The sequence below is a fragment of the Miniopterus schreibersii genome (genome assembly GCF_964146895.1).
Source record: "Miniopterus schreibersii genome assembly, chromosome: Y".
Classification (NCBI taxonomy): Eukaryota; Metazoa; Chordata; class Mammalia; order Chiroptera; family Miniopteridae; genus Miniopterus; species Miniopterus schreibersii.
Window position 1 is genome coordinate 2,122,801 of NC_138120.1, and position 14,551 is coordinate 2,137,351.

Here is a 14,551-nt window from a genome sequence, read left to right on the forward strand (position 1 = left end):
GGCATTGTCAAATAAGAATTGATGCTAAATATTTTTTAGGCTATGTTTGTATGAATATACGTTATTAACATATATTTCAAAAATAAATATCTGATACGTCCTGAAAAAATATATATTGATTGAGAGTTTGCAAGGGGGCCACAAGCTCTTCATTGTTAGTACCTGTGGGAAGGACAGATATCAAATAATAAGAAAACAAATAAATACATTATTGCAAATACTGGTGATGGCTACCAAGGGGGGAAGGTACTGTGAGATTCAACAATGGAGGCCTACAGGGCGTCCCCCCAAAAATGTACACACACTTAACAGCTGGTCAGTCAATTGATGTTTCTTTGTTTTCAGATTTAATCCGTTGGAATTAATAATTATTCAAAGGGCGTATGCATTTTGTGGGACACCCTGTGTATTTGCTTTATATGGGGCAATCAGGTGGGCTTCTCTGACGCGGTGGCTACTCACCTGAGATCTGCAGGTGACTAGGAGTTAGGAAGAAACCGGCAGACAAAGGAGTTATTTAGGCAAGAAAGAGCTCGTTGATGGGGCCCAGCGTACGCTTATCTGTATGATTCTTTCCAATGAATCCGCAGGGTGCACCCGATGTCCCCCGATCATCGACGCTGACAGCCCCTCACCTGGCCGTACCCGCACATGGTGGTCTCCATAACGTAAGACCTTCCGAGGACATCGCCCAAGACTGTCTCCACGTTCTTATCGGCGTAAGTAGAAGACACTGTGAAAATATCATTGCCTGGCCGCCCCGACTAAGCCCAACGGGGCTGTGTGGCGACCTGGATAATTGTATTTTGGAAGATTCTGATACCACGGGGACGGCCCACGTTCGGAGCTGTCCCGGTATCGTTTTCGTTCGGAAAGGACCGTCCAACAAAAGGTCCCTTGGCCGATGGGGAGCGGGAATCAGGGCCAACGTGGTTTCCTAGGGAGCAGATGTACTTGTGACGAGGGCAGGGCAGGGGGTGGTGTGTAGGCCGGACCCTGAGAAGTAGAGGGGTGGGGGTTTTGTAAATGGTTTGAGGGCTCCCCTGGACCTCGGAGCTGACTCTAGTTGCATGAACGCAGCTACGAACCCATGGCAGGGGGAAGGGTCCTGGTGAGCCTGGTGCTGTCACCTGAGGACAGAGCAGGCGGGCGGGCTTCCTGGAGGAGGGCACCTCTCCCTGGTTGCAGTATATGTGTGGGGGGTGTTGAGGGGACCGGATGGTGAGAACTCTCTAGCACCCTTGTCTCTCGGAAGGGGCCCAGCTCTGTGGCCCTCTGCATTGTGATGTCACAGGGGACACTGCTTGTCATAGTCCTGTCCCCTCCCCCAGCGGCAGCAGGCTCCACGGAGCGGCCTTCAGAGAAGGTAGCAGCTCCCGTTGGTAACGGAAGGCTCCGGAGGCGGAACCGCGGCGTAGCGTCCGAGAGACCCAGTCTCGGTCGGCTGGCCTGCCTTCCCGGGAGGCCGACACACCTCGGTGCCCAGGATGGTCCTGAGAGCAAAGCGGGGCCCGTGTGTGGGCCCAGGTGTGCGCACCTGGCCGCGCCCGCCAGCCTGGGCGATGGGAGATGAAGCGAGGGTTTCAGGGAGATGGAAGGATCTTTAAACACAGCTTTGGACAGCCCGGTTGCCGAGGGGGCTTTGGCCGTCCCGGGGAGTTGGCAGGTCTGAGGGCATTGGGGTTTCATAGCTTTCGAGGGGCCTCTGCTCCTGGCGTCTCGTGGGTGGCGGCCTGGGTGCTTCTGAGCATCTGGCCGGACACAGGACAGCGAGTCAGCCCCACGCCCGCGGTGCCCAGGGCGGGAGGGACACCCTGCTCTGCGGCCCAAGAGGCTCGGCCCCAAGTCTTTTTTCTTTGTAGAATATCTGACGCTGTTTCCCTTGGAGGGAGCTGAGTTGGAATGAGAATGGAAGAGATGAAAAGCCAGCGACGTGTGTTTTTTTTTAGGATGTGTTTTCCCCCATTAAATTCAAACCCCGCGGCACAGGATTCTCTGACCGGAGGGGGCGTCCGGGGAGGCTCAGAGCCTCGGCTTGGTTCGCTCCTCACGCCGAGCAGCTCACCAGCCCCCTTTTCCGCTGGGATTTCTGCGATTTCTTCGTTAAAAGGATCTCGCGTTGCTCAGTCTCTGCCGCAGAAACGCACTTCCCGAGCGTTTGAAAGATTAATTCCGTTCCTAATGTGGCTGTTAACGCGGGAGGCGGCTTTTGATTTCCGACCTGGCTTTCGAAGCCTTCGGCGCCTGCTAAGTCGGGTTTTATTTCATTTTTATTTCGCTACAAAATAACTGTACATTTTGCGAGAAAATGCTCGGGGTCTTTTTTTTTAATTTTTTTTTTATTTTGGGTCCTTTTAGTCTAGAAGGGAGATTGGCATTTGGGGGGGGGGGGCCGCCAGGAATGATAGAAAACGCGGACAGACTCCGTGGCTAATTAACAGGGTGAGTCTGAGAAATCTCACGGTTGATTCATCTTAAACTAACACGGTCTTCATAGTGCTTCCTTCATGCGCTGATTCAGCGGGGATTAAAACGGCCATCCCTAAACGCCTGATGCCAGTATTGATCGTGTCTCAGCAGCACAGAGCCACCCCGCGGGCGTCGTGCTGGACCTCGTGGTTCCGAGTGCAGGGCCTCGGATCCAGCCGCTAAACTCTGCGTGGACGTGTTAGTGACAGTCAGGAAAACGCCTGCGATTTCTAGTGTGTTCCCCTCAAAAAAAAAAAATTAAAAAATTTAGGGATATTAGAATAAATTTTTCCGCCCCTGGCCGGTGTGGCTCAGTGGTCAGAGCGTTGCCCAGAGGACTGAAGGGTCCCGGGTTCGATTCCGGTCAAGGGCACGTACCTGGATTGCAGGTTGAATCTCCAGCCCTGGTCCAGGTCTTTCTCTCTCTCTCCCTCTCTGTCTCTCTCCCCCCTTCTTCTCTCTAAAATGAATGAAAAACATCCTCTAGTGAGAATTTAAAAAAAAAAAAAGAGAGAGAAAAAGGGGAATTTTATGAGACGTCATTTTCTTTGGTGAGACCGGCCTGCAGCCTGTGGGCTCATCTTGGGTCCGGATGTGCTGAGACAGACACGAGGGAAGGCGGGGGGGTGGGTGCAGAGGGAGAGATTACCCCAAAGAATTAATGTGCATGAAAGAATCACCCACGGACACAGGCAATCGTGTGCGGAAGGCCTGGGGCGGGCGCTGGGCGGGGGTGCAGGGGTCAGTGTAGGAAAACAAGGGGACATCTGTCATCCTTTCAACAGTAAAGGTAAATTTTAAAAAATAAAGATACATCCTTGGAGGGTGGTGAACATTTTTAACGACATTCCAACCAGCAAAGATCCACGATGCAAAAGCCCATGCTGGGGTCAGGATAAGCCCAACCTTTTTATAAGGTTGTGTGTCTCGGACTCAGTGAACAAGAGACGGCGCATTACGGTTTTTAAAGGATTTTTTTTGTCGCGGAGAAAAGCTTCATGGTCTAGTTTTAGGGTGGGAAAGGCAGAATCGGACGATCCCGGAACGCAGCGCCGTGCTTGCCGACTTAAATGAGAGATTTACGTGTGGATGTGCACGTTTTCCGTGGTGGACTATACACGTGCGGACACGTAACTGCAGAGAAAGATCGTATCATTTTATTTGCAATGAGTTTCAGGGCATGGGGACTACCGGCGAGTTTATGTCATTCTTTGCATTTTTTTTTTAATGCATCTTTATTGATTTTAGAGAGAGAGGAAGGGAGAGGGAGAGAGAGAGAAACATCAATGAGGAGAGTCATTGATCAGCTGCCTCCTGCACGCTCCCTACTGGGGATCGAACCCACAACCCGGGCATGTGCCCCGACCGGGAATCGAACCGGCGACCCCCTGGTTCATCGGGCAATAGTCAGCCGCTGAGCCCCGCCGGCCAGGGCTAACCTGCGTTTCCTAACCTGGAGGCAGCACTGACCAAAGCGATGCTGAGAAACTTTGTGGGGAGTTTCCGGACTTGCTGTCTCCCCCAGACCCAGCGGTTATCGGAGAAAATAATTCGTTCGTCTGGTGTGGACGAGCGAATTGACATTCCTGTCCTGCAATCCATTCTGAGCGCTTAACATTTTTATTAAAAGTGACACCTGTTCCCACATGGAAAGGAAACACGTCTCGGAGAGCTGCTGATTGATTTCTCCGCATTACTCAAGGAGTTACCTTTTTTTTTATTCACGAAATTACAACTGGCACGCCGTCCTGAAGGCAGCTTGGGAGTTCACCCGTGAATTTTGTTGACGTTGTCTTCTGCCGCCTCCACGGAATGGGCAGACCGTCAGGAGTAAGACAGTCCTGGGGCCCTGGCCGGTGCGGCTCAGTGGTTAGAGCGTGAGTCCGAGGACTGCAGGGTCCCGGGTTCGATTGCGATCAAGGGCATGTACCTCGGTTGTAGGCTCCATCCCTGGAGCGGGAGGCATCCAGTCAGTGAGTCTCTCTCCCATCGATGTCTCTTTCTCTCTCTCCCACTCTCTCAGAAAAGCAATGGAAAAAATATTCTCGGGTGATGATTAAAAAATAAATAAATAAATAAAAATAAAAATAGTCTTGGGAAGTGGAGGTCTGGAAAGTATCTGTTACCCTTCACAATTCCGTCAAGAAATCCTCTCTTATAAACACTTCCAGGGAAGGGAACGGCTGAATTGACAATTTTCCCTATCGGTTGAGATTCATTAATATTAATTTTAACATTTTTTGCCATTTTTTTTATTGATTCCAGAGAGAGGAAGGGAGAAGGAGAGAGAGATAGAGACATCAATGATGAGAGGGTCATCGATCGGCTGCCTCCTGCACGCCCCCGACTGAGGAGCGAGCCTGCAACCCGGGCATGAGCCCTGACCGGGGAATCGAACCCACGACCTCCTTGTTCATAGGTCGACACTCAACCACGGAACCAAGCTGGCCGGGCAGTAGAGGGTTTTATTCAGGACCATGACAGCAAAGTGGGGAGATGCTTTGACCAGAGACCTGCAAGGTTTCAAAGGCTAGACGAAGAAGGTATTTTCTATTGTAAAGGGGAAGCGGGTGTGGGAAAGTGGGGAGAAGCGGAGTCCAGACGAACAGTCGATAGCGAGTGTTCGACCCCAGTGCCGTCCTGTTCTCCGGGGAGCCTGTCTGTCTGCTCTCCTGGGTGGAAGGTGGGATGGGAAGCGGGACGAAGCTCGGGGTCCTGGAGGAAGTGGCTAAACAGACCTGAAATCTGGTTAAGAAACACTTTGTTCCCATCGATCAAGCAATTCGGTGCCTCGTTTATGAGGCAAAGAGTGTGAATTTGAAGAGCCTCTGCCGCCTGGTCCCGTCGCAGATCGTGTCAGGGATGGAGGCTCTTCCCTCTCCGCTTCTTGACATCATCGGGTTGGACTAATAATAAAATGGACACGAGAGCAGATTAACAGGAGGAAATCCAATTTAATGTGGTGCTCGGGAGATCGTCAGTGACGGCGCTGTCTGAAACCATGCACCAGCCAGCTGTTTATACTTTGTAGACAAAGAAAATGATACATTTATGAAGAACTAAGGAGACAAAGACACTTCGGGCTGGGAGCTCATTACTGAGGAATGTAAACAATGTTGCGCTCTCTCGGGTAGAAAGTGAATTAGCAACAAAGTAACAGGGTTTGTGGATACAATCTCCCGGCCTCCGGCTCCTTACTCCAGCAACAGGGGCGTCTCTGTCGCCCCGCACAAGGGGGGCACCTGTCCCAGCCGATTGATCTCCTGCCTTCGAGGGCACAGGAGGGTCAGCATGTCCTTCCTGACCCGCCGCTGAGGAAGTAACTAATTCAAAGTCATCCACGTGTCATCGTGGGGGGGTTGGGGGAGACCTGCCTTGGGCTCTGACAGTTGGGATGGGGGCATCAATGCATCTTACCTGAGTCCCATGGGGGAGGGGGATTCTTTGCAGTCATTCATTTTGCAGAATACAGAGGACAGAATTTCTTAGGGGTCCCTGTCTTCCAAGATCTCAGGGCTGGGGTGAGTTTCGACAGGGTCCCTGGTTGCCTTCAACCCTGCAAGGTCTTCTTCCATTTGTTGCTGTGGAGCTGAAAGAGAGCAGATATTCTAGGGGGACACCAAGAGCACGGGCGCCGAGGCCTGTCTTCCCCGCATGGCCTGCAAAAGCGAGCCATGAGCCAAGCTCGGCGGCTGAGCCAAGCTGAAGGGAAATGTTTGCCGAGGTTGGACAGGCCCTCCTTCCGGGGACAAGGTTCCTCCTGAGAACATGCTTATGAAATGCTCGCTGATGCCGGGACCGGGAGCAGAGCTCGGGGAGTGAGGTTGCTGTCACCTGGACCATCAGCTTGCATCCCCGGCGACAGGGGCGGGGCCTGGCGGGACCTGGAAGGTAGCAGCACACCTGTTGCTTTTCACCGTGAAACAAACCGGCTCCCTGCTCCTGTTGGGTGGTCTCTCAACGAGTATTGTGGGCTTGTTTTTAAAAATCTGTCGTCGCTTGGTCGTTTCCATCGATTATAATGATTTTCTGTGAGGCTTAGCAAGGGAAGGCTTACAGGGGGGTGTGAGTGGGGCTAATTAGTGAGATGCAAATCGTTTTGATGGCTGTTTGAAAACATGTAAAGGACCCGTCGTGAAAGGAGGTTGCCAAGTCGTTTGTTAATTGTCATGATCCCAGTGAGTTTGTTTCCTGAGGCGATCTCGCCTGAGGTCCAGCACACAGAGCAAGGAGCATTGGGGAGGCGGGTCCCCTGCAAAAACACACGAGGTTGCTTGTCGGGTTGGGTTTTCTTTTCATTTTTAAATATGTTTTTAGAGAGAGAGGAAGGGGGAGGGAGAGAGAAACGTCAATGACAGAGAGTCATTTGATGGGCTGCGTCCTGCAGGCCCCCTCCCGGGGATCAAGCCCAAAACCTGACCCAGTGCCCTGACCGGGAATCAAACCGGTGACTTTCGATGCTCCACCGGCTGAGCCACAGCGGGCAGAGCCGGTTGCCTTCCTTTCTCACGGGGCCTGCTTTTCTATGTCATTTCTGTGTCAACAGGTCTTAGGGACGTGTTTGCGTGTGCGCTGATGGATCTCCCGGTTGGGGACGATGCCACTTGTCACTTTGTTCAAATTCCCCACGTCTCCGAGATGTAATCCCTCCGCAGTATCTGGACAGATGGGGTCTTTCAGCGTCTGCCAGGTCACGGCAGTGGAAAGATGGGGCTTGGCAGGCTGGTCATGTCGCGGTCTGGCAGCTCTCGTAGGATCCTGTTCCTAGTTTTGGACACAGTCCTAGCTCCGGCCTCTGAGGCAACAGCGAAATCTTCTCTCTCTTTGCACTCAGCCGTTCGGGCAAATGAAAGGCAACTGCAGGGCCTTCTGCGGTCTGGGTGACATGTCCGCAGTTCCTGGAAAACCGTGATTGCCTGTGCATCGTTTTCTGTGTGTTTTTTCACCCTTAATGTCTCGTTTGTTCTTTCTGCGGTGAGCTCATTCAGCCCACGCCTCTTAAATAGCTGCGATCGGAACGGAAAACTATTCCAGCCGCGGTCGGACATGCAGAGAGTCAAGTGTCTCTCCACAGGTCTCAAGAACATCTTGCTGTTGATGTGATGACTACAGCAGCCTTAATTTTCATCTGAGTGACTTCAGGTCGTGGTATCGCTCACCTGGCTAACACTTTGTCATTGATTAAAATATTCTTTTTTTTTTTTTTTAAATATATCTTTATTGATTTCAGAGAAAGGAAGGGAGAGGGAAAGACAGATAGAAACATCAAATGATGAGAGAGTCATTGATCGAGCCCTCAACCCGGGCATGTGCCCTGACCGGGAATTGAACCCCGTTCGCCTGGATCCTAGGTCAACTCTCAAAAGCTGAGCCACGCCCGGCCAGGCTAAAATATTCTTTTTTAAAAAAAATATGTTTTTATTGATTTCAGAGAGAGAGAGAGAGAGAGAAACATCAATGATGAGAGAGTCTTGGATTGGCCGCCTCCTGCATGCCCCGTACTGGGGATCAAGCCCACAAACGGGCCTATGCCCTGACCGGGAATCGAACCCGGGACCTCCTGGTTCATAGGTCAATGTTCAACAGCTGAGCCACGCTGACCGGGTAAAATACTTTTCATAAGAGTCTTAATCAGGCCACATCTTAGTAGCAGAGCCTTCATGCCCATGATTATGTTGCTTTACCAAGTGGGCTACATGTCTCCCTGTTGCATTTTTTTTAAAATACATCTTTATTGATTTCAGAGAGAGGAAAGGAGGGAGAGAGAGGGATAGAAACATCAATGATGAGAGAGTCATTGATCGAGCCCGCAACCCGGGCATGTGCCCTGACCGGGAATCGAACCCCGATCGCCTGATCCTAGGTCGACGCTCAACCGCTGAGCCACGCCCGGCCGGGCGTATATTTCCGATTTAAAAGGGTTTAGATTCCCTCTGGTTTCAGACGCGTGGAGGGGGATCCCCAGTGGCCTTTTGACAGAGCCTGGACTCTGAGCCCCGCTGAGGCCCGGAGGCCTTCCCTGTGCCTCACGGCTGGGCTGCTGGCAGCTGGGGTCTTTGCGGAGTCGTCTGTCCTGTCTCCTGCCCTGGGTTTGGTGATCTCAGGTTGCCATCCTGGCTGGGGGACAGCGACAGGAGTGACGACTGCCTAGGGTAAAAGCTCAGAGCACCCTGCAGGGACGCCGGTCCCCTTCCTGCCCTGCCCGCCGTGGGGGCCAGTGAGGACCCGCAGGAAGGAGCGGAAGGCCTGGGTGCCCTGGCTGTCTCCTCGGGACCCTGGTGCTATGAGGCTCCCGCACCCAGGCGTCATGCCACCGGTTGGACCGCGTCCTGGAGGGCTGGAGATCTCTCCTCACATTGGGGCCTGTGGCCTCCGTTGTCTGTTTTTGGTTTCTGACGTCTCCCGGGCATCCCCTGCAAGCCCCAGCTGCCGTCCCCGGCTCACGCCTCTCCAGCCGCCACTCTCACAGTGGGTTTGGTCATCTAACGCCTGGGCGGGGGGCGTGGTGTGTGGATGCCTTGCGTGTGGCCCTCGCCGCCCATCTCTGCTGGACCACGGACACAGGGAGGGGCATGAGAGACACCAGGAGAGGCTCCTGTCTTGCAGAATCTAGTATCTCCCCAGCTCTTCCGAAGATGGCAAATGCAAACAAAGACGTTGGGTGGGACATTTTATTTTATTTTATTTTAATTTTTTATTTTATTTTATTTTATTTTTATTTTTTATTTTATTTTATTATTTTATTTTATTATTTTATTTTATTTTTTATTTTATTATTTTATTTTTTATTATTTTTTATTTTATTTTATTTTTTTATTTTATTTTATTATTTTATTTTTTATTTTATATTTTATTTTATTTTTTTATTTTATATTTTATTTTATATTTTATTTTATTTTATATTTTATTTTATTTTATTATTTTATTTTATTTTATTTTATTATTTTATTTTATTATTAACAACACTTTTTTTGCCCTGGCTGGATGGCTCAGTTGGTTGGAGCATCGCCCTGTATACACCAGACGTTTGCAGGTTCGATTCCCAGTCTCAGGGCCCGATCTCCGGTCGGGGCGCATACAGGAGGCAGCCGACCAACCGATCCCCGTTTCTCTCTCTCCCGTCGACCTTTCTCTCTCTCCCTTTCGCTCTCTCTAAACATCAATAAAAACATATCCTCAGGTGAAGATTAAAAACAGTTTTTCGTTAGTAGCCCTACATTAATTGAACGGATTCCCTTACGGCAGGAATGCTTGAGTGTGCAGAGAAACGCAGGGCCCGGGCCGAGGGTCAGCGCAAACGGGGGGTCGCTAAATACGCAGAACGTGAACATTCATCTTAGAAAAATCACAAGCAATTTAAATACGTCTTAAATCTATAGAAGCACCCGTTTAAACACACATATATATATTTTTTTTCTGCCCACATGTCAGATTCTTTTTGTTTATGAGTTTAAAGCAGGAGATCTATTGGGTGATTTCATTCCATCGCTCGAATTGAACAAAATCTGCATTTTTTTGTTTTTGTTTTTGATTTTCCTAAACAAAATGTGGTTTGTCCTGTAGGTGTTTTCCTATTTTCAATAAGCCTTTTCCCCCATCAGCCAAACAGATCCGTAGCGCGATCAGCGCCGTGGTGGAGTTTCTGTTACACAAGAGCCACGTGCATTCTCTTTAAATGAACACATTTCACGGAATTACATCTCTGGGGTTGAAAATGCCCTTTTGCGTCTCTCTCTCCACGATCATTCGGTTGCAGGAATAGCTACTGTCTCGAAATAGTTTCTCATCTTGCCAAGTTCAGAAAAATAGTATCTTTTTATTTTTTTTAACTGGGGGGCGGAAACTATGTCGTTTATCCAGAGTTAATGTGCCGCGCTTTTAATATTTGGGAGCACGGTCGTTTAACGGGTAAGTGCTTTATACACTAACTCCATTTTAATAGTTTAAAACATCGTTACAAACCCATGGTTCTAATTCGTGCTTGTAGGGAAAATAAGGTCGGGGTGCCTTAGACGGTAATAACTTATATGCGGTGGGGTTCGGAGCGGTTATTCACAAACTCGCGTTTTTCGAGGATTCTTAATTGGGCTGGATGGTACGCCTGACCCCAGGCCTCATAATATCTACCCCAGACACATATCGAGGTATAATTAATGATATACTCTCGCTGCGTGCTCACCAAAACCACGCGGCGATTCAGAAATTAATGTAGATATAAATCATCATTAATGGGCTTTTCCCCTCTCGGGCGTCATTTCGGTATAAAAGTTTTGCGCCCGCACTGAGACGCTGGCCACGAAGCACGGAGAATTGAGCGCGTTTTCCCGAGGGAGCACACGCAGGCTTGGCAGACCCCCGCTGCGGGGACCGTTAGGCACGGAGAGGACCTGTCCTCCGAGGCCGCAGATATTTTCTGACTTCGTTGCGTCACCGAGCAGCAGAGTGACTCTCCTAGGAGGCGAATCAAACGTGCCTGTCGGCCCCGAGTGAAAATCCTCAGCCTCGCCCTGGCTGCTGCGGCCCAGTGGTCAGAGCGCTGGCCTGCGCACCAGAGGGCGATGGGCTTGATTCCCGGCCCAGGGCACGGGCCTGGGTTGCAGGTTCGATCCCCAGCTCCGGTTGGGGTGCATGCAGGAGGCCGCCAGTGATGTGTCTCTCACCTCGATGTTTCTCTCTCTCTCTCTCTCTCTCTCTCCCCCTTTGAAACAAACAAAAAACAGGGCCCACGGTCCTAGGGGGGCTGGTGCATTCACCCATTTTCAAAATAAGCCCAGAACAAGCAGTGCAGACAGAATCATATCCCCCGAGTGTTTCTCTGACTACGTAGGGATATATATATATATATATATATATATATCTCCTTACATATATATATATATATAAAACCCTGCATATATATATATATAACCCTGCATATATATATAACCGTGCATATATATATATATATAACCGTGCATATATATATATATATATATAACCCTGCATATATATATATAACCCTGCATATATATATATATAACCCTGCATATATATATAACCGTGCATATATATATATATAACCGTGCATATATATATATAACCGTGCATATATATATATATATAACCCTGCATATATATATATATATATATAACCCTGCATATATATATATAACCCTGCATATATATATATATATAACCCTGCATATATATATATATATAACCCTGCATATATATATATAACCCTGCATATATATATATATATAACCCTGCATATATATATATATATAACCCTGCATATATATATAACCCTGCATATATATATAACCCTGCATATATATATATAACCCTGCATATATATATATAACCCTGTATATATATATATATAACCCTGCATATATATATAACCCTGCATATATATATATATATAACCGTGCATATATATATAACCCTGCATATATATATATATAACCGTGCATATATATATATAACCCTGCATATATATATATAACCCTGCATATATATATATAACCCTGCATATATATATATAACCCTGTATATATATATATATATAACCCTGCATATATATATAACCCTGCATATATATATATATATAACCGTGCATATATATATAACCCTGCATATATATATATATATAACCGTGCATATATATATATAACCCTGCATATATATATAACCCTGCATATATATATATATAACCGTGCATATATATATAACCCTGCATATATATATATAACCCTGCATATATATATAACCCTGCATATATATATAACCCTGCATATATATATATAACCCTGCATATATATATATAACCCTGCATATATATATATAACCCTGTATATATATATATATATAACCCTGCATATATATATAACCCTGCATATATATATATAACCCTGCATATATATATATAACCCTGTATATATATATATATATAACCCTGCATATATATATAACCCTGCATATATATATATATAACCGTGCATATATATATAACCCTGCATATATATATATATAACCGTGCATATATATATATAACCCTGCATATATATATATAACCCTGCATATATATATATATAACCGTGCATATATATATAACCCTGCATATATATATATAACCCTGCATATATATATATAACCCTGCATATATATATATAACCCTGTATATATATATATATATAACCCTGCATATATATATAACCCTGCATATATATATATATATAACCGTGCATATATATATAACCCTGCATATATATATATATATAACCGTGCATATATATATATAACCCTGCATATATATATAACCCTGCATATATATATATATAACCGTGCATATATATATAACCCTGCATATATATATATAACCCTGCATATATATATAACCCTGCATATATATATAACCCTGCATATATATATATAACCCTGCATATATATATATAACCCTGCATATATATATATAACCCTGTATATATATATATATATAACCCTGCATATATATATAACCCTGCATATATATATATAACCCTGCATATATATATATAACCCTGTATATATATATATATATAACCCTGCATATATATATAACCCTGCATATATATATATATAACCGTGCATATATATATATAACCCTGCATATATATATATATAACCGTGCATATATATATATAACCCTGCATATATATATATAACCCTGCATATATATATATATAACCGTGCATATATATATAACCCTGCATATATATATATAACCCTGCATATATATATATATATATATAAAACCCTGCATATATATTTAAATTATAATAATATTGTTTGTAATGACTGCATCTGATCACTTAAGAGCTACTGTTGAAACACGTTTCAAATATACAACGTGGTAGCATCCGCTGTAATCGCCACGCTGTGCTTTACATGCCCAGAACCTATTCAGTGTATAGCCCCAAGTTTACACCCTTTAACCAACTTCTCCCCATCGTCTGCCCCCCGGCCCCTGGCAGCCAGCATTCTACTCTCTGTTTCTTTCAGTTCACCTTTTTGTTTGACTCTTTGGTTGTTTTTTATTAATATTATTTTTATTATCCTACCCATCAGTGAGATCATACAGCATTTGTCTCTGTCTGTCTGGCTTATTTTACTTAGAAACACTCTCCCCGGCCTCCTCTGGGTTGTCTCGAATGGCAGGACGCCCTCTTTTTCAGGGCTGCGTAGTATTCCATTGTCTCTCAACCGCATGTTTAAAGCCCGTTCATCCCTGAACAGATGCTCAGGTTGTCTCCATATCGTGGCTCCTGTGGACAGTGCCGCAGTGAACATGGGGTGCAGGTATCCCCCCGTGATCTCGACGTCATGGAAACCCTCTTTCCCGTCGTCTCTGTTGCCTGCCCGGTGGCAGAGACCGCATCTCGGTGAGAGTGTTTTGTGAGAGAGAGAGAGACGCAGCGGGCTCACGCTCCGAGCCCAAGACCCAGTTTGTAGCTGGGACTCAGCCCTCGACTCCCAGAAAAACAGATTAATTTTAAAAAAGGGAACAAACTTACCCTTGAGAGGGAGAGAGGGGGAGAAGTTCGCGGTCAGGAGACAGGGAAAGGAGTTTCTCCCGACGGCCGCTACGTGGGAGAAACGCTCCTCGGGCCTGCGTTCCTAAGGCAGCTGGCTGGGGGCCTGTGTGGAAAACTGCTAAAGGAAACGCAAGGCGGGAAATATTTTTAAAAATTTATCTTTACCGTTGAAAGTACTACAGATGTCCCCATTTTTCCCCCCCACTGGCCCCCTCCATTTGCTCCCCCCTCAGGCCTTCCCCACACTGTCGTCTGTGTCCACCGGTTAAGCACAGAGGCCTGTAAGTTCTCTGGTTAATCACCTAGTAAACTTGGGCAATAAGCAGGCAGAACACGCACAGCGCCTGCTACTCACTAAACACCGAGAACACTGCAGTTTTCAAATAACAATCTTCGCTTATTTATGTTCCCCACTAAGTGAAACATGACATATTAACTGGCTGCAGACACCCCCCCCCCACGCACCGCATCCCCGGTTCCCGCCTGCTCCGATGGGCCTTATCGATCGCGTTCTCGCGGGAACAGTG

The 14,551-nt window shown here is 46.9% G+C and overlaps 1 protein-coding gene across 3 annotated transcripts in view; it reads left to right on the plus strand.

Moving 5' to 3' along the window:
* The window catches only part of LOC308552020 (steryl-sulfatase-like), an 82,648-nt gene that overhangs the window by 27,040 nt on the left and 41,057 nt on the right, over positions 1 to 14,551 (plus strand). Inside the window, exon 2 of one of the 3 annotated variants that reach the window (XM_081126978.1) lies at positions 591 to 719. The exons of the other annotated variants lie outside the window; for them this stretch is intronic. The gene's annotated coding sequence lies outside the window, so the exon portion shown is untranslated. The remainder of the gene's footprint in view (positions 1 to 590; positions 720 to 14,551) is intronic. 3 annotated transcript variants of the gene reach the window in all.